This window comes from Artemia franciscana, chromosome 5 (genome assembly GCF_032884065.1).
Source record: "Artemia franciscana chromosome 5, ASM3288406v1, whole genome shotgun sequence".
NCBI classification, from domain to species: Eukaryota; Metazoa; Arthropoda; class Branchiopoda; order Anostraca; family Artemiidae; genus Artemia; species Artemia franciscana.
This window is the reverse complement of record NC_088867.1, coordinates 55,859,430-55,885,233: the sequence shown is the minus strand read 5'-3', so window position 1 is coordinate 55,885,233 and position 25,804 is coordinate 55,859,430. Positions and strand designations below refer to the sequence as shown.

General features: G+C 34.2%; 1 long non-coding RNA gene across 1 annotated transcript in view; it reads left to right on the top strand.

Moving 5' to 3' along the window:
- LOC136027614 (uncharacterized) overlaps positions 1 to 24,405 on the top strand; it is a 33,528-nt gene extending 9,123 nt beyond the window's left edge. Inside the window, exons 3-5 of the long non-coding RNA XR_010617635.1 lie at positions 4,207 to 4,337; positions 11,718 to 11,811; positions 22,806 to 24,405. This is a non-coding gene — a long non-coding RNA (uncharacterized LOC136027614). The remainder of the gene's footprint in view (positions 1 to 4,206; positions 4,338 to 11,717; positions 11,812 to 22,805) is intronic.
- The last annotated feature ends 1,399 nt before the right edge of the window (positions 24,406 to 25,804 follow it).

Genomic DNA, 25,804 nt, shown 5'->3' with positions numbered 1-25,804 from the left:
GATATTAATACATGATTTTTGATAACGACTATTGATAACGAAATGGCTGTCTCGCAATTTCAATATTCATAGTTTTGTGAAAAGAGGATATCAGGAAGGGAGGGTTAGTTCCTTTCAATCATGTATGACTCTTAAAAGGGGACTAGAACTATACCTTTCCAATCAAATGAGCCTCTTTTAAAGTTCACATGACCACCCTTCCATAAAAACCTTTTATGCCCCTAGGACATAACTTACAACCCTTACCCCCGGACTCTTATTACAAGAACTTTGAACCATTTTTAAACAATTGGCTATCTTAAAATTTAGGTCAGATGCATTAGTGTAGAAGGCTGTGTGGGGGGTGGCTGCCCTCAGATCACTTAGACTCATAAAAAGGACACAAGAACATCTTATTTCAAATCAAATCAGCTCATGCCTGAGTTCTTACATCCACCCTTTCCATAAGAATCTTATATGCCTTTAGACCTTTAGGCCTTTTTTTTAGACCAGGGCACTAGAGATAGCCATTTTGTTCAGCGTAGTTGAAAGGTCTGGAAATTATGTACTTGAGAATGACATTACCCCCACATCTCTCAGTGCAAGGGTTATAAGTTATGCCCCGATAACTTACTAAAAAAAAGAAAAAAAATACTTTGCACCCAAATCGCTCTTTACTTAGGCAGCGCTACTCTGCTGCCAATGGCACATTTTTTTTCTTGGTTGTTTATATTTCAAATGCATATTTGAACTTGAAAAGCCGACTCCTAACTTACTATTAAATAAAAAAAGCAAATTTTTTTTTAAATGAAAGTAAGGAGCGACATTAAAACTTAAAACGAACAGAAATTACTCCGTATATGAAAGGGGCTTTTCTTCCTCAACGCCTCCCTCTGTACGCTAAAGTTTGACTCTTTCTCTTAGATCTACTTTTTAAAAAAGGAAAAAACTTTAGCGTAAAGAGCAGGGCGTTGAGGAAGAAAAGCCCCTTTCATATACGGAGTAATTTCTGTTCGTTTTAAGTTTTAATGTCGCTCCTTACTTTCATTTAAAAAAACTAGTTTTTTTTATTTAATTTCTGAACGTTTTATAATTCATGCATGTTTTGATCTTGGCTCTCCGCACATAAACAATTAAAACGAAATTTGCATATTAATTTTCTTTTTGACTAAATGGCTTTCTCATAGTTTTAATCGGAAGATTTTGAGAAAAAAGGAGAGAAGGAGGAAGCCTAGCTGCCCTCTAATTTTTTGATTACTTAAAAAGGCAACTAGAACTTTTAATTGTTTTACGAACATTTTCATTAGTAAAAAATATACTTAATTTACGAATTAACTTACGTAACGAACTTCTATATTCGTATATTTTTGTTGCGTATATGAGGGAGCTCACCCCTTGTCGATACCTTGCTCTTTACACTAAAGCTGAAATTTTGTCCCAATCCCTTAAGAATGACCCTTGAATCACAAAAGCCGTAGAATAAATAGTTGAAATTACTAAAAATAATTTCGCGTAAAGAGCGAGGTATTACGAGGAGGTAAACCCCTCATATGCGCAATAATTTCTCCTCGTTTTAAGTTTTAATGCTGCTCCTCACTTTCAGTAGAAAAAACTTCTCATATTTATTTTTTCCTTGTTTTTTTAAATAATGCAAAAAAATCCTGCGCCCCCTTCATTGAAAGTCTCTTCCCCCATGAGAAGTTTTTCCATGGAAAGATCCTCCCGCGTAACCCCCCCCCCCACCTCAACTCTCCCTCCCAAACCAAAAAATCCTCCTGAAAACGTCCGTACACTTCCCAGTAACCATTACTATATGTAAACACAGGTCAAAGTTTGTAACTTGCAACCCCTCCCAGAGACACTGCGGGGTAGTAAGTCGTCCCCAAAGACATAGTTATTAGGTTTTTTGACTATGGTGAATAAAATGGCTATCTCAGAATTTTGATCCGGTGACTTTTGGGAAAAAATGAGCATGGGAGGGGGCCTAGGTGCCCTCCAATCTTTTTGGTCACTTAAATAGGGCACTAGAACTTTAAATTTCCGTTAGAATTAGCCCTCCCACGACATTCTAGGACGACTGGGTCGATACGATCACCCCTGAAAAAAAAAAAAAAAAAAAAAAAAAAAAAATAAACACGCATCTGTGATTTGTCTTCTGGTAAAAAAATGCGAAATTCCACATTTTTCTAGATAGGAGCTTGAAACTTCTACAATAAGGTTCTCTGATACGCTGAATCTGATGGTGTGATTTTCGTTAAGATTGTATGACTTTTAGGGGGTATGACTTTGTTTTCCCCTATTTTCTAAAATGAGGCAAATTTTCTCAGGCTCTTAACTTTTAATAGGTCAGACTAATCTTGATGAAAGTTATATATTTGAAATCAGCATTAAAATGCAATTTTTTTTATGTAGCTATTGGTATCAAAATTCTATTTTTTAGAGTTTTTGTTACTATTGAGCCGGGTCGCTCCTTACTACAGTTCGTTACCACGAACTGTTTGATGAGCACAATTCGAGCCATTATATGATTAAAAAAAAAACAAGTTTTTTTAACTGAAAGTAAGGAGCGACATTAAAACTTAAAACGAACAGAAATTACTTCGTATATGAAAGAGGCTGCTTCATCAACGCCCCGCTCTTTACGCTTAAGTTTGAGTCTTTCTCTCAATTCTTCTTTTTAAAACAGAAAAAAACTTTAGCGTAAAGAGCGGGGCGTTGATGAGGAAGCAGCCTCTTTCATATACGAAGTAATTTCTGTTCGTTTTAAGTTTTAATGTCGCTCTTTACTTTCAGTTAAAAAAACTTGTTTTTTTTTTATTTAATTTCTGAACGTTTTTGAATCAATCCATGTTTTGATTTTGGCTCTCCGCAGAGGAATAATTAAAACGAAATTTGCATTTTTTTTTTGCTAAATGGCTTTCTCATAATTTTGATCGAATGATTTTGAGAAGAAAAGAGCGGGGGAGGAAGCCTAGTTGCCCTCCAATTTTTTGGTTAATTAAAAAGGCAACTAGAACTTTTAATTTTTTACGAATATTTTTATTAGTAAAAGATTTACGTAACTTATAAATTAGCTTACGTAAAGAACTTTTGTATTCTCATAATTTTATTACATATATGAGGGGGTTCGCCCCCTTGTCAGATCCGGGCTCTTTACACTAAAGCTTAAATTTTGTCCCAATTCATTAAGAATGACCCCAGAATCACAAAAGCCGTAGAATAAATAGTTGAAATTACTAAAATCCTTTGCGTAAAGAGCGAGGTATTAGGAGGAGGTGAGCCCCCCAAATGGGTAATAATTTCTGTTTGTTTTAAGTTTTAATGCTGTTCCTTACTTCCAGCTGAAAGAACTTTTTCATATTTATTTTTTCATTGTTTTTTTTTTAAATAATGCTAGTAAATCCTGCGCTCCCTTCATGGAGATTTTCTTCCCCCATTATAAATTATCGATGGAAAGTTCCCCCAGCATATCCCCCTCTTCTCAACCCCTCCCCCAACCAAAAAATCCTCCTGAAAACGCCTGTACACTTCCCAATAACCATTACTATATGTTAGCACTGGTCAAAGTTTGTAACTTGTTGCCCCTCCCACGGGGACTGTGGGGGAGTAAGTCGTCCCCAAAGACATAGTTATAAGGTTTTTCGACTACGTTGAATAAAATGGCTATCTCAGAATTTTGATCCATTGACTTTGGTAAAATAATTAGCGTGGGAGGGGGCCTAGGTGCCCTCCAATTTTTTTGGTCACTTAAAAAGGGCACTAGAACTTTTCATTTCCGTTAGAATGAGCCCTCTTGCAACATTCTAGGACAACTGGGTCGATACGATCACCCCTGGGGAAAAAAAAACAAAAAAAAAACACGCATCCGTGGTCGTTAATTTTCGTTAAGATGCTATGACTTTTAGGGGGCGTTTCCTCCTATTTTCTAAAATAACGCAAATTTTCTCAGGCTCGTAACTTTTGATGGGTAAGACTAAACTTGATGAAACTTATATATTTAAAATCAGCATTAAAATGCGATTCTTTTGATGTAGGTATTGGTATCAAAATTCCATTTTTTAGAGTTTTGGTTACTATTGAGCCGGGTCGCTCCTTACTACAGTTCGTTACCACGAACTGTTTGATGAGCACAATTCGAGCCATTATATGATATTCATACATTATATTACTGTGCTATGCATTATATTACTTTTGTTTCGCTTTTTCAAGTAATTCTTTCTCTTTCAGAAACACGTCAGATGAAAAACAATCGAAAACCATATCTGTCATTTATGCAATAAAACTTATTTAAATCTCAGCAGTCTAGACTGTCATCTGAAGAGTGTATATCACATTCAAAGAGAAACGTAAAAATGACGGTGAGTTGCATTTATTTAACAATGGGAACAATTAATATGACAATGAGAACCCATATATTGAAGTCTGTAGCCAACTATATATATATATATATATATATATATATATATATATATATATATATATATATATATATATATATATATATATATATATATATATATAGCTGGTCCTGGCAGCTTCGCCGCCGCGCCCCAGCACGGCACGCAGTAGGCTTGTATATATATAGGATTCTCATTGTCCCTTGCGTTCAATTGCAAAGATATTTGATTATTAAAGCAAGACCAATTTCTAACAATGATATCTACTAAGCTTCAAAGTTTTGTTTTTATTTTCTAAGGTTTTTGAATTCTTGTAATCCCTTGTTTTGTAATAAAATTAAATAAAAAAAAATAATTTTTTTAGCTGAAAGTAAGGAGCGACATTAAAACTTAAAACGAACAGAAATTAATCCGTATATGAAATGAGTTGTCCCCTCCGCAATCCCTCGCTCTTTCCGCTAAAGCTTTTAATTGTTTTAAAAAGTAGAATTGCGGCAAAGAGTCAAACTTTAGCGTAAAGAGCGAGGGATTGCGGAGGGGACAACTCATTTCATATACGGATTAATTTCTGTTCGTTTTAAGTTTTAATGTCGCTCCTTACTTTCAGCTAAAAAAATTATTTTTTTTTATTTAATTTCTGAAAGTTTTTGAATTAATGCATGTTTGGTTTTGGCTCTCCGCACATAAATTATTAAAATGAAATTTGTATATTAATTCTTTTTTTGGCTAAATGGCTTTCTCTTAGTTTTGATCAGACGATATTGAGAAATAAGGGGTGGAGAAGGAGGCCTAGTTGCCCTCCAATTTTTCGGTTACTTAAAAAGGCAACTAGAACTTTTAATTTTTAACGAACGTTTTTATTAGTAAAAAATATACGTAACTTAAGAATTAACTTACGTAACAAACTTTCATAACCTTATATTTTTATTATGTATACGAGGGGGTTTGTACCCTCGTTAATACCTCGCTCTTTACACTAAATCCTAAGTTTTGTCCCAATTCTTTAAGAATGACCCCTGAATCAGAAATGCCGTAGAATAAATAGTTGAAATTACTAAAAATACTTTAGCATAAAGAGCAAGGTATTTATCTCCTCCTAAATACCTCGCTCTTTATGCTAAAGTATTTTTAGAACCCCTCATATGCGTAATAATCTCTGTTCGTTTTAAGTTTCAATGCTACTTCTTCCTTTCATTTGAAAAAACGTTTTCATGTTTATTTTTCATTGTTTTCTTATAGTAATGCTAGAGAATCCTGCGCCCTTATCATTGAATTTTTCTTCCCCCATGACAGATTCCTCCAAGGAAAGATCCTCCAACATAGCCCCCTCTCCTCAGCCCCACCCCCAAACAAAATAAAATCCCCCTGAAAACGTCTGCACACTTCCCAATAACCATTACTATATGTAAACACTGGTCAAAGTTTGTAACTTGCAGCCCCTCCCCCAGGGATTGTGGGGGAGTAAGTCATCCCCAAAGACATAGTTATTATAATTTTCGACTATGCTGAACAAAATGGCTATCTCAAAATTTTGATCCGTTGACTTTGGGGAAAAAATGAGCGTGGGAGGGGGCCTAGATGGCCTCAAATTTTTTTGGTCACTTAAAAAGGGCACTAGAACTTTTCATTTCCGTTAGAATGAGCCCTCTTGCGACATTCTAGGACCACTGGGTCGATACGATGACCCCTGGGGAAAAGAAAAAAAAAACAAAAAAAAAAACAAACAAACAAATAAACACGCACCCGTGATTTGTCTTCTGGCAAAAAATACAAAATTCCACATTTTTATAGATAGGAGCTTGAAACTTCTACTATAGGGTTCTCTCATATGCTGAATCTGATGGTGTCATTTTCGTTAAGATCCTACGACTTTTAGGGGGTGTTTTGAAAAAAATTTTCAAAATGTTTTGAAAAAAACTGTTTGAAAAAATTTTAACTTTTTTCTTTTTTATTTTTTTCTTTTTTTTTGGTTTTAAGTTTTTTTTAGTTTTTTTTTCTTTTTTTCTTTTTAGTTTTTTTTTTTTAGTTGGTTACCTTTTCTAGTTTTTTTAGTTTTTTTCCCTTCTTTTTTTATTTTATTTTTCTTCGTTATTTTTTAGTTGTTTTCTTTTTTCCGGATCATGCCCCAGCAACACTTAAGCAAGGTGCTAATTTTTAACTGCATAAAACTTGCGGATATGCAACTGGTAATTCCTCTTATATACTCTGGTAATTCCTCGACACGCATTCTTTTTATGGCACTTGGTATTAACCAAGTGACATATAGCAATCGCAAATTCTGTCGGTCTGTCGGTCCTGGTTTTGCTACTTTAGGCACTTCCAGGTAAGCTAGGACGATGAAATTTGGCAGGCGTATCAGGGACCGGACCAGATTAAATTAGAAAAAGTTAGAAAATCGTTTTTCCGTTTTGACCAATTTGGGGGGGAGTGGAGGGCCCGTGAATTCGGAAAAATAGAAAAATTTAAGTATTTTTAACTTACAAACGGTTGATCAGACCTTAATTAAATTTAATGTTTGGAAGGATATCATGTCTCAAAGCTGTTATTTTAAATCCCCATTGGATCTGGTGACATTGGGGGGGGGAGCTGGGTGGAGGGAAACCTAAAATCTTGGAAAACACTTAGAGTGGAGGGATCGGGATGAAACTTGGTTGGAAAAATATGCAACAGTCCTAGATACATGATTGACATAACCGGAACGAATCCGCTCTCTTTGGGGTACTTGGGGGGGGGGGGGGGGGGTAATTCTGAAAAATTAAGAAAAATGAGGTATTTTTAACTTACGAACAGGTGATCGAATCTCAATGAAATGTGATATTCAGAAAGATATCGTGTCTCAGAGCTCTTATTTTAAACTCCGGCGGGATCTGGTGACATTGGGGGGAGTTGGGAGGGGGAAACCTAAAACTTGGAAAACACCTAGAGTTGAGGGATCGGGATGAAACTTGGTGGGAAAAATAAGCACAAGTCCTAGATACATGCTTAACATAACCAACTACCCCTTTGGGGTAGTTGGGGGGGGGGGGGGTTAATTCTGAAAAATTAGAAAAAATGAGGTATTTTTAACTTACGAACGGGTGATCGGATCTCAATGAAATTCGATATTTAGAAGGATCTTGTGCTTTAAAGCTCTAATTTTAAATTACGACCAGATCCTGTGACATCGGGGGGAGTTGGAGGGGGAAACCGGAATTCTTGGAAAACGTGAAAATTGGGGTATTCTTATCTTACGAATAGGTGATCGGATCTTAATGAAATTTGATATTTAGAAGGAACTCATGTCTCAGAGCTCTTATTTCAAATCCCGACCAGATCTTTTGACATTGGGGGGAGTTGGAGGGGGAAATCTTGGAAACACTTGGAGTGGAGGAATCGGGATGAAGCTTGGTGGATAGAATAAGCAAATGTTCTTGATACGTGATTGACAAAACCGTACTGGATTTGCTCTCTTTGGGGGAGTTGGGGGAGGGTTTCAGTGATTTGGCGAGTTTGGTGCTTCTGGACGTGCTAGGACGATGAAAATTGGTAGGTGTGTCAGGGAGCTGCATAATTTGACTTGATAAAGTCGTTTTCCCTTGATTCGACCATCTGGGGGGGGCTAAAGGGAGATGAAAAATTCGAAAAAAATTAGATATTTATAACTTACGAGTGGGTGATCGGATCTTAATGAATTTTGATATTTAGAAGGACATCTTGACTCAGAAGTGTTATTTGAAATTCTGACCAGCATTAAGCCTCTTGTTTTCTTTTTTAAGTCAATCTATTGATTCATAGAATTTTGTTAGAGCTCATACCATATAATCTCTGGGCTCTAACAAGTGCCATATGAGCTCTTAGCTCTTGTTTTACTTTCTGTTTCAGCTGCAAGCAGGGTTTTGCGTTGCTCTTATAATACATCGACGCGCTTTCGTTTGGTAATTCCTCTCTGAGTCGCAAGCCTAGACCCCCCCTAAAGCAGCACGTATGCAAGGTGCTAATTTTTAACTGCGTAAAACTTGTGGATATACAACATTCTTCGAAGTCCCATTGTCTATGCATATAAATAGATTGTCCGGTTTACCGACTCTAGAACACGCAACATATAATTGTCAATTGGAAAAGCAATCCGTATTAAGATCTTTAAGATCTATACCACATTTTTCTAATGATTGCCCTTGAGCTTTGTTGATGGTGATTGCAAATACTAATCGAATTGGGAATTACAATCTTTTAAATTGAAAAGGCAGATCCGTTGGAATCATGGGAATGCGAGGAATAAGAACAGTCTCACCCTCTGAAGACCCTGTCAAGATTTATGCCTCTATTAAGTTTTCCTTTCTTTTTTCTTTTTTTTTACAGCAAGTCGCGTGCCATTGCAAAGCTTTGGTGGGTTAATATTTCACAACAGTATTATTGTTACTTCTATTTTTATTTGTAGCAAGTGTGGTGGAAACCCTGGGAGATCCAGGGAATTTAAAAATTGGATAGTTAACCGCTTCATTTGATTCCAGTGTGTCGACAGACTTGTAAATGACTGCCTGGTCTCGAATCTTGGTCAGAATAATATTGTTGATTTCCTGGACGTCTTTCTTCTTGGCTGCCAGAATCGCCCGTTCACTTAACCATTTATGGTTTTTATAATTGGTTAGAATATTCGGAAATACCTTTTCAATTAAATCATTTTTTGACGTCACTAAATTACAAGACTCAGGAGGCTGTTGTATACCCCTCATATGCGTAAAATTTCTGTTAGTTTTAAGTTTTAATGCTGCTCCTTACTTTCAGTTGAAAAAACTTTTTTTATATTTATTTTTTCATTATTTTTAAAATAAATTTAGAAAATCCTGTGGCTCCTTCAATGAAATTCTCTTCTCCCACGACAGATTCCTCCATGGAAAAATCCTTCCACGTAACCTGCTCTCCTCAACCCCCCCCCCCCCCAAACCAAAAAAATACCCTGAAAACGTCTGTACATTTCCCAATAACCATTACTATATGTAAACATTGTTCAAAGTTTGTAACTTGAAGCCCCTCCCATGGAGATTTTGGGGGAATAAGTCGTCCCCAAAGACAAAGTATAAGGTCTTTTGACTATGGTGAATAAAATGGCTATCTCAGAATTTTGATCTGGTTACTATGTGGAAAAAATCAGTGTAGGAGGGAGCCTATGTGCCCTCCAAATTTTGGTCACTTGACATGGGCACTAGAACTTTTAATTTCCCTTAGAATGAGCCCGCTTTCGATATTCTAGGACCACTGAGTCGATACGATCACCCCTGGCAAAAAAAAACAACAAAAAACAAATAAAAACACATCCGTGATCTATAGTCTGGCAAAAAATGCGAAATTCCGCATTTTTTGGATATTAGCTTGAAACTTCTACAATAGGGATCTCTGATACGCTGATTCCGATGATGTGATTGTGATGCGAGAGGAACACTTTGGTTTTGTCCCGGTTTTTTTTTTTTTTTTTTTCCTCTGCCGCCGATCTCGGTTTATTCCTGAAAACTGGTAAGGGTCTTACCTGTGCGGCTGTTACGGAAAGTGTGGACCTCAGGCCGGATTGATGACTGTGGCATTACATTTTGGAAAGCTCCGCAGAACTCTTGCCTGGGGCCAAAAAAGATGGTTTTCGCTTGTCCACGAACCAGAGACTATGTTGTGCGAAGTGAAGTGGAGTTATATAGCCTATGTCAGAGAGCAGTATCTGAAGTTGTGAAGCCAAGCTTTCGTTTCATCAAACCTTGTTTCTGCTTTCGAGTGGAAAGCTCCGTTCTAGCAGGTATGCAGGCAGGCACCACTTTCAAATTGAAGATGGACTAAAATCTATAAGTGTTAAATATATGTGGCAGTTACCCGGCCCCACAGCCAACATATCTTCTTTGAGTGGTAAATAGAAAAATTGACAGAAGCAAAAAAGCGCCATCTTCCCAAGGTCCGAAAATTTGTTTTTTCGGACTTGGGATTGAGGTTGAGAAATGTTATCATATGTACCTCTTAAACTTTAAAAGTTGTGTCGTTGCTAAAGAAATTGGAGCTTATCCTTTACTCCTTTCTAAGTGGTGACGTTAGAAAGTTGGCCTACGGCAAAAAAAATCAATTTTTGAACTAAGACAGATAGAATTTTTCTTTCGACGGAAATCGATAGCTCTTGATGAGCTGATTAAAGTATATTTCATTCATTTTTTGGTACAAAAATTCCTTCATGAGATATACTATCTTGAAAGTTTCAAGGGGCTGACAACTTCAGTAGTAGGGTAAACACCGAAAACAAAAATAGGCCGATACAAATTGTGAGACAAGTAGAGGACTTGTAAGCAACAGTCGGCTGTTAGACCATAATCATCTTTGGAAATAAGGGGTTTGCAACTTCGGCTAGTTGGTGTACCAGGGACAAAGCAACAGTCCCAACAAAAACTAGCGCTTCATTTGGAATTTCGGGATAATTGCGATATTAAATTTTATTTGAAGAGTTGAAACATTAAGATAAAATGTTTAATTCTACTTAATTATTACTCCCTCCGGATATTTGTTTTTTCTAATAAATAATAAGTATATATTCGGTCTTCTAAAAATTGGGGTTGTGGATATTGAACTTAAATCAAGGAATAAAAATGCATAATTAACAGATTTATCACTATCAAACTCAAAAGGGGCCTGTTGTTGATGTTGTAAGTGCGAGTTATATCTTCCTGGAAACTTTTCTCAATGGAAAACTCCGCCTCATTCAAAGTTGAGCTGCTAAAGAAAAAGTATGACAAATTAAATAATGTAGAAATGAAATGTTTCTAGAATATTCTATCTATATTAGAATTATGAAGAAAAGAAGGGGCATTTTAAGCTATTTTGATACCTCATTTCTTTCAAAAAATTCACTATCAAGAAAACAGGAAAAAAAACCCTAAGAGCGCTATGATGCTATTACTCATCAAGACTCATTTGCATTCATGAGTCATGTTTGCTTTGTTTTAAACGACAATCCGTGTGGTGTCTCTCACTAGTAGTTCTGTTGGTGCAAGTTCCCTTCCCTCCCCCTTTTATCTCCATTTCTTCTCTGTGTGGATATATATTTTTCTAATGAATTTTAAGGTCATATGTGACCACATATCCTAGCGTAAGAGAAAATCGGGATATTGAGATACTTATCTAAGAGATATTATCTAATTGCGTATTGTCTAATTTATCTCGGGATATTGTATTTATTTTGAGCCTGATTTGTAGGCTCTTATGACAAGAGTCTAGTATGACTTTCTAACTATAGAAAGGGAGTATGGTTGTAATTATTTTGGTCGTGGCCTAGGTTTATAGTTTGTAATTTTCCACAACAAGCCTTAAATCTAAGTTGATACATTTTCTTTTCAGATAGTAACAATAGTGGGAGTGGCACGCCAAGAGCGCCAACTTGCAGCTCAAGAGTGTACCATAAACGAAGAAATTCCACATTTTCCACCACTAGGTATTTACCAACTTTATCAGTTGAAATTAATGTGAAAGTCAAAAGAGGCCTATTAACAATTTCCTTGATTTAAAATTTATTCTTGTAATTGTGTACTGCACAGCATGTAACACGATATGAAACGTTTTCAACAACGTTTTCCTTGAAAACTTCCAAAAAAATATTAACTTAAAAACGCTTCGTATTCCATCTCAATACCCTTTGAGTTTCATCAGCTGTCAAATAGCTCGTAGTAGCGAACTGTATGAAGGAATTACTCAGCCCAATAGTAACCAAAGTTTAAAAAAAAACAATTTTGAAAACAGCAAATATACCAGTTGATTTTTTTCTTGGTGAACTCAAATATATAAAATTCGTTAAAGTTTCCATCATCCCACAATGACCCAGATGACGCTCAAGTGTGCTCAAGACATACTGTTTCTAGGGGAAATGTGCAAGAGGTGAAAAAATTGATTATCGGAAAATATCAATGTACAAGTACCCGAAAATAGTGCCCAAATGGTGGAAATGCCTGGTAAAACTGATAAGGCATACTATATTTTACCGCAGGGGGCAAAATACTTAAACTACCATCGAAGCTTAGTGTCTGAGAAAATTCGCCTGGTTATCAAAAAAAAGGGGCACCCTCACATAGTAAATAGATAACGCATCAGATTCAAATGATAATAAAACACTCATTAAGAGGTTTCAAACTTAAATCTACAAAAACAATAGACTTTGTATTCTTTACCAGAATAACGACTAGGGGAACTTTTTTACTTTATTTTTCTCCCAGGGGTGATCAAATTAAACCAATGGTCCTAGAAGTTTGAAAGAGGGCTCATTCGAATAAATTTCTGAAGTTCTAGCCAGGGTTGTATTCAGTATTATTTTTGAAGGAAGGAGTCTTCAAAAGGATTGTCTTTTTTTGGGGGCGGGAGGATCGTTACACGAAAAAACTGTAAAAAAGAATCAAAACTGTTTTTATATTCATTTTGGTTACGTTCTTAAGAGTCAGACAAAATAAAAGAGGGAGGGTCCAACCCCCTACCCCTGCTGGATACGGCCTTGGCTCTGGAATCCTTCTTAAGCGACCTAAGATATTAGAGAAAACTATCCCCCTTCTGACGCATCCTTTTTTACAGAAGAGATCTGATAAAGTTTTGAGCCAGTCTTGTCATTTAGCATATTTGAAAGATCCAGTTACTATGCTTCTTGGAATGACATAACTCCCCATAGTCCCATGGAAAACGAGCGGGAGAAATATAATTTGCTAATTATTTACATATGGTATTTATTATATGAAAATATAAGGTGATTTCTGGGGGAGGGGAGAATTAATCACAGAGAGAGAGGTTTTTTCCACCGGAGAAATTTCCCGTGGGAAGAAAAGTTTCCAAAGGGGAATTAAAGAGGGGTTAGGATTTCCAACTATAATTAAAAAAACAATTAGTCCAAAAATAAATTAACAGATTATTTCAACTGAAAGTAAGGAGCAACATTAAGTTTTTTAACTACCGGAAATTATTCCACATATGAGGGGGAGGGGTAGGGGACAGTTACTTTCTTCACAAAGACAATAGTGGTTGTAATAGTTTACGGAATAATTCCTCTTCGTTTTAAGGTTTAATGTAGATGGTTGCATTCAATTGAAACAAAATATTTTTTCATTTAATTTCTGGTCGTTTCTTAGATCCTTACAGAAAATCCACCTCCCAGTTTCATGAAAAATTTTCCCATGATGATTCCACTCCCACGATAAATTTCTCTACTTAAAGTTCCTCAAATTATTACCGGATCATTCTTTCCTTGCTGAAAATTTCATATGGTATTTTCCATGGAAAATTCTACTTACTTACATTTGATTTGTTTTTTTCCATTTATTACCAGATTATTGTTAATAACAAACTAATGTAATTCAAATAATGTTTAATGAACAATGATCAAAATACATAACTTAAAGTACCTCTACAGCTTATTCTAAGGCTTAGGGTACCAAGACGAAAAATTTGGGGAACATTAAAATATTGTTAAGCTAAATCGAAACATACTATGCCCACAGAAGTTGTCAAGATGACGTTTTAGCAATGGTTCAAAAACGGTTGATGGTATTAAATTGAAACTTTCAGCGTGTGTTGAAGGGGATGCTGAAGAAACCAAAGGTGCTATGTCCGTAGGCCTACTGGTACTAGTGTTACTATTGATATTACAACTGTCGCTACTGCTTAACCTAAGAGTATTGAGGTGCAGCTTTGGAGCAATATTTAGGTAGTAGTTTAAATAAATCAAAACGAACTGTGACTAAACAAATTTTTAAAAAGGTTACAAAACAAACCATCAAGAATGGGTTATATTATTAAATTAGACCTTCAAGAGTAAGTTGCCACGGTTTTTGAACTAGCCAGAAGGCACCATATTTATACTACCAGCACAATTACTTGAACTAATAACGCTGAGCATTAAGATGAAACTTCTATGGAATGGTTACGGGGAGTTTCAATTAAATAAAAAAAAATCCATGTATATGTAGATTTTTGAGAGGGCATATTTTTTTTCTGGTAAAGTGTAAATTGTGTTCAGGTTTCGAGAAGGCATGTTGGTTGTCAGCCGTACTCCTGTAAATTTTTACTTGTTTTTAGTTTGACTCGGTTGTCTATTGTAATTAAACAAAACAAAATAATATTTTTCAACTGAAAGTAAGGAGCAACGTAAAACTTAAAACAAACAGAAAATATTACATATGTGAGGGTTGTCGTCTCCTTGTCAATACCTCGCTCTTTGCGCTAAGGTTCGAAATTTGTGCCAATTTCTTAAGAATGACTCCTGAATCACAAAGGCCGTTTAATTAGAATAAAAAGCTCTTTTTAAAGTGCTAAAGAAGCTTTAGCGTATGAGTGAGGTATTGACGATGGAGCAATCCCAGAGTGACGCTCCTCATAAACATAATAGTTTCTGTTAATTCTTAGTTTTAGTGTTGCTCCTTACTTTCAGTTGATAAGCTTGTTTTTATGTTTAATTTGCATAAGAAAACAACTTTGAATTTGAAATAAAATATGAAAATAAAGTACCAAAATTACGAGGGGTTTTGACTCTAGCTGTTATTATGATTACAGAATTTTGCTGTGTTATTGATTCTGAAGTACGAATTCGGCCTATTTGGAGTTGTAACAGTCATTGTCGGGAATCAGTCTTATCAAACCGCAACAACGCAGCATTGTGAGCAAGGCTATCAAACAGTTCGTGGTAACAAACTGTAGTAAGGAGCGACCCGGCTCAATAGTAACCAAAACTCTAAAAAATTGAATTTTGATATCAATAGCTACATCAAAAGAATCGCATTTTAATGCTGATTTTAAATATATAAGTTTCATCAAGTTTAGTCTTACCCATCGAAAGTTACGAGCGTGAGAATATTTGCCTTATTTAAGACAAAAGGGAGTCATAGAATCTTAACGAAAATGACACTATCAGATTCAGCGTATCAGATAACCCTACTGTAGAAGTTTCAAGCTCCTATCTACAAAAATGTGGAATTTTGTATTTTTTGCCAGAAGACAAATCAAGGGTGCGTGTTTATTTGTTTTTTTTTTTCTTTCTTTTTTCCAGGGGTCATCGTATCGACAAAGTAGTCCTAGAATGTCGCAAGAGGCCTCATTCTAACGGAAATAAAAAGTTCTAGTGCTCTTTTTAAGTGACCAAAAAATTGAAGGGCATCTAGGCCTCCTCCCACGCTCATTTTTTCCCAAAGTCAACGGATCAAAATTTCGAGATAGCCATTTTGTTCAGAATAGTCGAAAACCATAAAATCTATGTCTTTGGGGATGACTTACTCCCCCACCATCCCTGGGGGAGGGGCTGCAATTTACAAAATTTGACCAGTGTTTACATATAGTAATGGTTATTGGGAAGTGTACAGACGTTTTCAGGGGGATTTTATTTTGTTTGGGGGTGGGGCTGAGGGGAGGGGGCTATGTTGGAGGATCTTTCCTTGGAGGAATCTGTCATGGGGGAAGAAAAATTCAATGGAAAGGGCGCAGGATTTTCTAGCATTACTATAAGAAAACAATGAAAAATAAACATGAAAACGTTTTTTTTCAAATGAAAGGAAGAAGTAGCATTGAAACTTAAAACGAACAGAGATTATTACGCATATGAAAGGTTCTAAAAATACTTTAGCATAAAGAGCGAGGTATTTAGGAGGAGATAAATACCTCGCTCTTTATGCTAAACTATTTTTGGTAATTTCAACTATTGATTCTACGGCCTTTCTGATTCAGGGGTCATTCTTAAAGAATTGGGACAAAACTTACGATTTAGTGTAAAGAGCGAAGTATTAACGAGGGTACAAACTCCCTCGTATACATAATAAAAATATAAGATTATGAAAGTTTGTTACGTAAGTTAATTCTTAAGTTACGTATATTTTTTACTAATAAAAACGTTCGTTAAAAATTAAAAGTTCTAGTTGCCTTTTTAAGTAACCGAAAAATTGGAGGGCAACTAGGCCTCCTTCTCCACCCCTTATTTCTCAAAATCGTCTGATCAAAACTAAGAGAAAGCCATTTAGCCAAAAAAAGAATTAATATACAAATTTCATTTTAATAATTTATGTGCGGAGAGCCAAAACCAAACATGCATTAATTCAAAAACGTTCAGAAATTAAATAAAAAAAACTAATTTTTTAGCTGAAAGTAAGGAGCGACATTAAAACTTAAAACGAACAGAAATTACTCCGTATATGAAATGGGTTGTCCCCTCCGCAATCCCTCGCTCTTTACGCTAAAGTTTGACTCTTTGCCACAATTCTACTTTTTAAAACAATTAAAAGCTTTAGCGTAAAGAGCGAGGGATTACGGAGGGGACAACCCATTTCATATACGGAGTAATTTCTGTTCGTTTTAAGTTTTAATGTCGCTCCTTACTTTCAGCTAAAAAAATTAGTTTTTTTTATTTAATCTTAAACAGAAACAATTGGTATTTATACTATCCCAATTGTCTTAAATTGCTTAAACCGCAGCAATTTTGAATTGCAATTTTTTGCGTCATAGTTAGGAAAACAAAAGTGGACAATCCATCTGGATGAAGGCCAAAATGCTGTTACTAAACTCTCAAACATAATGAAACGTTACAATAGATATTATTGGGGACGTTTTAGCTGTTTTTCTAATATTTGACCATTTGCAATTAACCGGAAAATATTTGATAAATACAGAAAACTGCATAAAAGGTGAACATTTTTAAATTTCGCAAAAAGGACGGGTTCAAAAACCTTCCTGCGTGCTTTCCTTGCCACAGACTTGCTTTAAATACGTGGTTAAAAAAATAAATTCTCATATAATAAATTATATCTGTTTCCTCAATAGGGTCGGGTTTTTACCCTTCTAGTCGGTAGAAAGATTTGAAACGATGAAACTTAATTTGCTGGATTTTTTTTACAAATAATTATAATTACTATTTTATTTTTTGGTTGTGGAGGGATTTTTTTATTTATTTTTCATTTAATAATTTTTAATTTGTTTTATTTTTATTTCATTATTTTTTATTTAACTTTGTTTTGTTTTTCTATAAAGACGCTTTGTCGTCAGGTGTACAATAAGAATAGGGATTGGGGTACCTCACTACAGATTGAGATTTGTCGGAAGATACTGATGCCCCTTAAAAAGAAAAAATCAAAATTATGACTATAATATTCATTTTTCCGCTGTTATATACCTCCCCAAAGACCTTTTTTCACCTTTTTTGGGGTTGGTCATACTGAACCAAAACAATGATCAAACAGTTCGTGGTAACGAACTGTAGTAAGGAGCGACCCGGCTCAATAGTAACCAAAACTCTAAAAAATTGAATTTTGATATCAATAGCTACATCAAAAGAATCGCATTTTAATGCTGATTTTGAATATATAAGTTTCATCAAGTTTAGTCTTACCCATCAAAAATAACGAGCCTGAGAAAATTTGCCTTATTTAGGAAAATAGGGGGAAACACTCCCTAAAAGTCGTAGGATCTTAACAAAAATGACACCATCAGATTCAGCGTATCAGAGAACCATACTGTAGAAGTTTCAAGCTCCTATCTACAAAAATGTGGAATTTTGTATTATTTGCCAGAAGACAAATCACGGGTGCGTGTTTATTTGTTTGTTTGTTTTTTTTTTTTTTTTTTCTTTTCTTTTCCCCAGGGGTCATCATATCGACCAAGTGGTCCTAGAATGTCGCAAGAGGGCTCATTCTAACGGAAATGAAAAGTTCTAGTGCCCTTTTTAAGTGACCAAAAAAATTGGAGGGCATCTAGGCCCCCTCCCACGCTCATTTTTTTCCCAAAGTCAACGGATAAAAATTTTGAGATAGCCATTTTGTTCAGCATAGTCGAAAACCATAATAAATATGTCTTCGGGGATGACTTACTCCCCCACAATCCCTGGGGGAGGGGCTGCAAGTTACAAACTTTGACCAGTGTTTACATACAGTAATGGCTATTGGGAAGTGTACAGACGTTTTCAAGGGGATTTTATTTTGTTTGGGGGTGGGGCTGAGGAGAGGGGGCTATGTTGGAGGATCTTTCCTTGGAGGAATCTGTCATGGGGAAGAAAAATTCAATGACAAGGGCGCAGGATTCTCTAGTATTACTATAAGAAAACAATGAAAAATAAACATGAAAACGTTTTTTCAAATGAAAGGAAGAAGTAGCATTGAAACTTAAAACGAACAGAGATTATTACGCATATGAGGGGTTCTAAAAATACTTTAGCATAAAGAGCGAGGTATTTAGGAGGAGATAAATACCTTGCTCTTTATGCTAAAGTATTTTTAGTAATTTCAACTATTTATTCTTTAAGGGGTCATTCTTAAAGAATTGGGACAAAACTTACGATTTAGTGTAAAGAGCGAGGTATTAACGAGGGTACAAATCCCCTCGTATACATAATAAAAATATAAGGTTATGAAAGTTTGTTACGTAAGTTAATTCTTAAGTTACGTATATTTTTTACTAATAAAAACGTTCGTTAAAAATTAAAAGTTCTAGTTGCCTTTTTAAGTAACCGAAAAATTGGAGGGCAACTAGGCCTCCTTCTCCACCTCTTATTTCTCAAAATCGTCTGATCAAAACTAAGAGAAAGCCATTTAGCCAAAAAAAGAATTAATATACAAATTTCATTTTAATAATTTATGTGCGGAGAGCCAACACCAATCATGCATTAATTCAAAAACGTTCAGAAATTAAATAAAAAAAATTAATTTTTTTAGCTGAAAGTAAGGAGCGACATTAAAACTTAAAACGAACAGAAATTACTCCGTATATGAAATGAGTTTTCCCCTCCGCAATCCCTCGCTCTTTACGCTAAAGTTTAACTCTTTGCCACAATTCTACTTTTTAAAATAATTTAAAGCTTTAGCGTAAAGAGCGAGGGATTGCGGAGGGGACAACTCATTTCATATACGGAGTAATTTCTGTTCGTCTGTTCAGTAAATTCAGTAATTGTCAGTAAATTCTGTTCTGTTCAAGTTGTTAAATAAATAGTTCCCATAGACAAACATTAAAAAGGTTATCGAACTTTTTCTATCGAAGGGCTTAACGTAAGATGACAAAGGACTTTAATAGCGGGATTTGAAATATTTTTTAGGTTTCTAAACCAAGTTTGCCAAGTTTAAACCAGCAATTTTTTTTTTGCGGAAGTTTTGTTAGGATAAATAATTTTTATGATATATCAAACAGTTTGTGGTAATGAACTGTAATAAGGAGTGACCTGGCTAAATAGTAACCAAAACTCTAAAAAATTGAATTTTGATTTCAATAGCTACATCAAAAGAATCGCATTTTAATGCTGATTTTAAATATATAAGTTTCATCAAGTTTAGTCTTATCCATCAAAATTTGCCTCATTTAGGCAATGAATGGGAGAAGGGATATCCTTCTCCCATTCTTTACGCTAAAGTTTGATAAGGGCTTTCCAGAGAGCATTCTAGAATGCAAAAAATTGTCAGTTTGCAATCTGAAGTATGTTATTTGCCTCCTTGAAAAATCCACTTGCACCTTCCTTTTTCCTCCTTCCATTCCTCCTTGAGAAATCTTCGTCCGAAAATCCATTTAAAAATCCATTCCTCCTTGAGAAATCTACCATCTTTTGAAAAATCTGATAAAATCCATTTCAAAGCAGATATGGCTAAAAGAGCTTCTTATTCCCGACCCACTAGGACAGATTAAATAAAAAAAATGTTTTTTTAACTGAAAGTAAGGAGCGACATTAAAGCTTAAAACGAACAGAAATTATTTCGTATATGAAAGGGGATGTTCCCTCATCAACACCCCGATATTTACGCTAAAGTTTGACTCTTTCTCTCAACTCTACTTTTTAAAACAGTAAAAAACGAACAAGATGATCTTTTCGAACAAGATGATCAAAACATTCAAAGTGCTGGACAATCAGAAATTTTGTTAACTCTGGTCCGGGGAAAAAAATTCGATTATTTTCTATGAATAAACATCTTCTTGACCTAGGGACTTGAACAAAGCTTATCAGAAAACACTGGAGGCTTCCAAACCCTTTTTTGATTGAACCAGTATTTTGGAGACAGAGCTGCTAGAGCTCTAGGTAATCTAACCTAACCTAACCCCAACCCCCGTAATGTGCAAATATATAGTCCAAATTATACAAGTCAAATACATTTTATCACCAGTTATTTTCTTTGTGGCTATGAAACCGATTTTCATAGATCGTACATTCTCCTTGTTATCCATAGCAAACTATCCTTAGCATACTTTCATCTCCGGATCTATCCTAAGGGGATACAGGGGTAATTTAAACCTAAGGATATAGTTTTGGAGCCTTTCAACAATGCTAAACAAAATGGATCTTAAACTTTTGATTGAACAATTTGGCGGAAGGGGTGAAAGAGACATGAGAGGGGGGCTAGTAGCCGTCCAATCTTTTTGTTCGACTAAAAGAGACAAAAAAAAATTTCAATTTGTGTTCAAATTTGCCCTCTTCCGCTGTTCGGGGACAGTTGGTTCGATACGATTACAACTGGAAAAAAAAATTAATTAAAACGCGTCCCTGGCTTTTCGGCAAAAACTACAAAAGTCAACATTTCTTGCATATAGGGGCTTGAAGCCTCTACTACAGGGTTCTGTGATGTGCTGAATCTAATGGCATAGTTTATTAACCAAAAAATTGGAGGGCAACTAGGCTTCCTCCCCCGCTCTTTTTTCTCAAAATCATTCGATCAAAATTATGAGAAAGCCATTTAGCCCCCCCCCCAAAAAAAAAAAAAATATGCAAATTTTGTTATAATTATTTCTCTGCAGAGAGCCAAAATCAAAACATGCATTGATTCAAAAACGTTCAGAAATTAAATAAAAAAAACAAGTTTTTTCAACTGAAAGTATGGAGCGACATTAAAACTTAAAACGAACAGAAATTGCTTCGTATATGAAAGGGGCTGCTTCCTCATCAGCGCCCCGCTCTTTACGCTAAAGTTTGACTCTTTCAACTCTTCTTTTTAAAACAGTAAAAACTTTAGCGTAAAGAGCGCGGCGCTGATGAGGAAGCAGCCCCTTTCATATACGAAGCAATTTCTGTTCGTTTTAAGTTTTAATGTCGCTCCTTACTTTCAGTTGAAAAAACTTGTTTTTTTTATTTAATTACAGAGAAGAGAGAGAATGCTCATTGAAACTGGATACTTAAATTATGTTTAATTTTTATTATTTTTTTATATTTATTATTTTATTATTCATTATATTATTTATATATTATTAATATATACTATATCATTATTTTACTATAATATTATTTATCATTATTATTATGTCTTTTTTTTATATTTTATTATATTTTTCAATATATATTTTTCTATTAAGGAAAAGGAAGGTGCTGCGCTAAACTGCAATTTTGCAAAAATTGCAAAACTGCAATTTCCTGCTATTTTTGTGCTGCAGTGTGCATGAGACCAAAGATGTGGTGTTGAATAAACACCGTATTGTGAACCTAAACGTTTTTTTTTTTTTTTTTTTTTTTTTTTTTTATCCGCTATTAATACCGAAATCATATTTCGAGTGTTGGAATTCATTTTTAAACCAATTATTTTACTTGTTGAAATCAAGTATAAACCAAATTTTTACTTAAGGGAACTTTGATTATTATTGCGAACCATGGTAAAAGGACAGATCTATATGGTAAAAATATTATGGGGAAACATTAATTATTGAATGAACAGTGATATCATCTTTTCAATACTAACAGTCATATTGGGTTAGAGATGGCCATTTTAAGATTGCCAGTATGTTCAAAATAGTCAAAAAATCTAGTAACTATGCCCTTTGGGAATGATATGATCCATTACACCTCCCAGGGCAAAAGTTGTAAATTATACATAATTTTCTGTTATGTTATTATTATTGATTTATTATTGATTTATTATTGGTAAAGGGGAAATGTTTGATCTTGGATGTATGCGAAAAATCTAAGAGTATTAATGTGAAACTAGAGGGAATGTTGAGGGGAATGTAGAACTGGGAAATGTTTGATCTTGGATGTATGCGAAAAAACTAAGAGTATTAATGTGAAACTAGAGGGAATGTTGAGGGGAATGTAGAACCAAACAAAAAGACACCGAGTGTGTCTATTTTACCTTCAAATGATCAAGAAAGTTAAAATGAGTTTTGATTTCGTGTTACTTGTAAAATACTAAACTCAGAAAAAAAAATTTAACAAAAATGAAAACATTTGACACTCATCAGCTTTCCAAACTTTCAAAACTTAGAATCTTTCAATAAAACTTACTGGGTCCTCTCCACCCGCTTTTTTAGTCTTTAAAGAATTATAATTATTTGACTTAGCAAAAGTTTTCTTTTATACTTCTGGGGGACTTTTGAGGTAAAACTGTTTTATTATCAGTTCTCAGAATCATGATTCTTGTTATTTTCTTTTATTTTATTATTTTTACAGTTACTTTTCCTTAATTTTAGGTTGACATGGTAAATTCATTTAATTTTGTTAATTTTGTTTTTTCTTTTCAGATCCCTAGTCTGTTCCCTGTTCCTTCTGAAGATTTGGGTTATAGATGACAATTTAAACACAATTTTCAGCAGTAACAGTACAGCCTTCAGTACATCTCTTAGTTCTAATAATTTCTTTTTTGAACCTTTATTTAGAAATTGAATTATCTCTTGATTGTCCGTCTGAGTCTTTGTTCATAACCTTAAATTCTGCAATTTTCATATAAATCGAATAAATGAAAGAAAAAAAAATCTCAATTAGTAAATCGCAAAATTTTTTCACAATTTTTATCATATTTCAAAAGTTCAGTCCATTTGCTAGAAGTATAACATAAGATCTATTCGTAATCGATACAAAATAATGACCCCCCCCCAAAAAAAAAGGAGGTTCATTGAGCCATGAATTAAGGGGACATATACGGATCAAAGGCTCAGAGAACAATACATACTGAGTCACTTACATACTGCAAGAAACGTAAAAAAAATAATGCATTTATAGAGTAGATAGATTTATTCCAACATTCAAAAAAGAAATGAATAAAATTGAAGAAATAGAGGTAAGAGGCCTTTTAAGTAATAAGTTGTAAATCAGAATCATCATAAAGTAACATGACCAATAAGGTAAATAAAAAATAAAAATGTTTTAAGTTTCTTGGTCATCTTCAATGGAGTAACTCCTGGCAATAGGGGCTTGCGATTCTCTGTGAATTAAGGGATAGAAAGACTGGTTGAAGGTTTCAATCCGTACATCCAAATTTGTATATTTTCGTGTGATTTAATTAGTGTCTTTGTCGGTGTTGAGTGAATTTAAACGCATTAATGTAACATTTAGATTGTAATAATCGTTTAGATCCTAGAAAACTCCATGATGAACTTTGAAATTAGTAATAAGTAAAAGTTAAAACGAATAGAACTTATTTCATATATGAGGGGACTTCCCCTCATATACGGAATAATGAGCTTTGAAATATTCTCTCCTCATTATCTCTCTCTTTTTATTTCTTTTTTTATTTTTACTCCATCTGAGTAAAAAGTGGAAGAGCGTATTAATATCAAAAATATTGGTAAGAAATTGAAAAAAATACCCTTGTACAGCTAGTCTGGTGCTATATATTTTTAGCTTGTTTTTGCTTATTTTTCACTCACATATCTTATTGTCAAATTTAATGTCATAATTTGGAATCGATTACTTTATTATTACTCTTCAAAAATGACACTATTATCAGCTTTGCAATTAGTAATAAGTAAGAAGAGTATAGAAGAGTATTATAAACCAACATAATTTATTTTCGATTATTGAGTGAAACAAATGAAAAGTAAAAAAGCTAAGATGACGCAAAAAAATAAACAAAAGAAATAAAAAGAGAGAGATAGTGAGGAGAGAATATTTCAAAGCGACGAATTTTTAGGGCAGTGTCGCAATTTCGTCACTGTTCCATTCCCTTGAAAACCTTCCCTTAAAAAATCTATGATTTTTTCACACAGAGAGTTGACGACTCTGCCGTAATGCTGCCAAAAAATTTGAACGTTTTCTTTTTATGCAGTGAATTCTGAAACAAACCTTGAGTTACAGCATATATTTTATAGTCAAATTTATTTAATAAAATTTAGTGCATTTCAATTTTTCTTTTTAATTTTTACTGATTAGTGTTTTTATTAATTAAATTAGAGAAGGCAAATGAAATGAAAAGACAAAATCTTGTACAATTATGGTTCCAAATTGAATGGAGCACTCCGTGCTAAAGTAAACCAGGCAATTAAACAACCGAAAACTAAGCTTTAAAGAGCGAAAAGCCAATTGAAAAACCTTTGATTTTAGTTTATAATATTGACTTTCTTGCTATAAACATCTGAGATTAATGAGCAAATGCGAAGATTTTTTTAAAACAACTTTTTGTTGTGGGTTTTGACAAGTTGACTTTTCGAAACCTGGGTTTTCTTTGATTTTATTTTGAGATCCGGTACCATCTGAGGGATTTCCAGAAGAACAGATGGCAGCTAGTTAATGCAAATCAAACAATCTGGATAACTTATAAGACTGGGAAATAACGCTAATATGACTTTCTTTAATATTCTATAAGAGGAAATTATATATATATATATATATATATATATATATATATATATATATATATATATATATATATATATATATATATATATATATATATATATATATATATATATATATATATATATATATATATATATATATATATATATATATATATATATATATATATATATATATATATATATATATATATATATATATATATATATATATATATATATATATATATATATATATATATATATATATATATATATTACTGGGAACCAGGCGGCTTCGCTGTGGGGTCCCGGCACTCGGCACATGGTAGGCTTCTATATATGGATTCTCATCGTCACATGTCTTCTAACCGCAGACGAGAACCTGTTAGAATAGCACCACAGGTTCATTACAAGCACACAAGGAAAAATATGAATTCTTCCTTTAAAGTCCTGACCTACTTAGATCGTTCTTGTGACCTGAAATGCCAATGATGCAATATATATTACAATTATTAATCCTTTATTTAACCTAAGAAAAGAAATATCACTCTAACAATAAGATGTTTTGTTTGCAGTTGTCAGGGCTTCCTTCCACACTTTGTTGTATGTTCTTCCTTCATTTTCAGGTGGTAGCAGAACTTTTAAGCCACGTTGTCTTTTCAAACGAGAAAACGCCACGTATAACATTCCATGATTAAAAATTGGAATACTAAGTTCGACTCAAACAAATTCAAAGTTTCCCCTTGGGACTTACATATAGTCAAGGCAAATGCGGGTCGAAGTGGACATTGATGTCGTTGAACAGTACATCAAAGTTGACCTTTACTAGAGTCCTTTGTAACTCGAAAATTATGAACTTCTTTCCCTGTTTTTTTTCCCAGTAATGATATTCGTCTTTATTACATTGTTTAATAATTCAGTAACAATAAGGTGGGTCCTATTACACACCCCTTCTGAAATAAAAT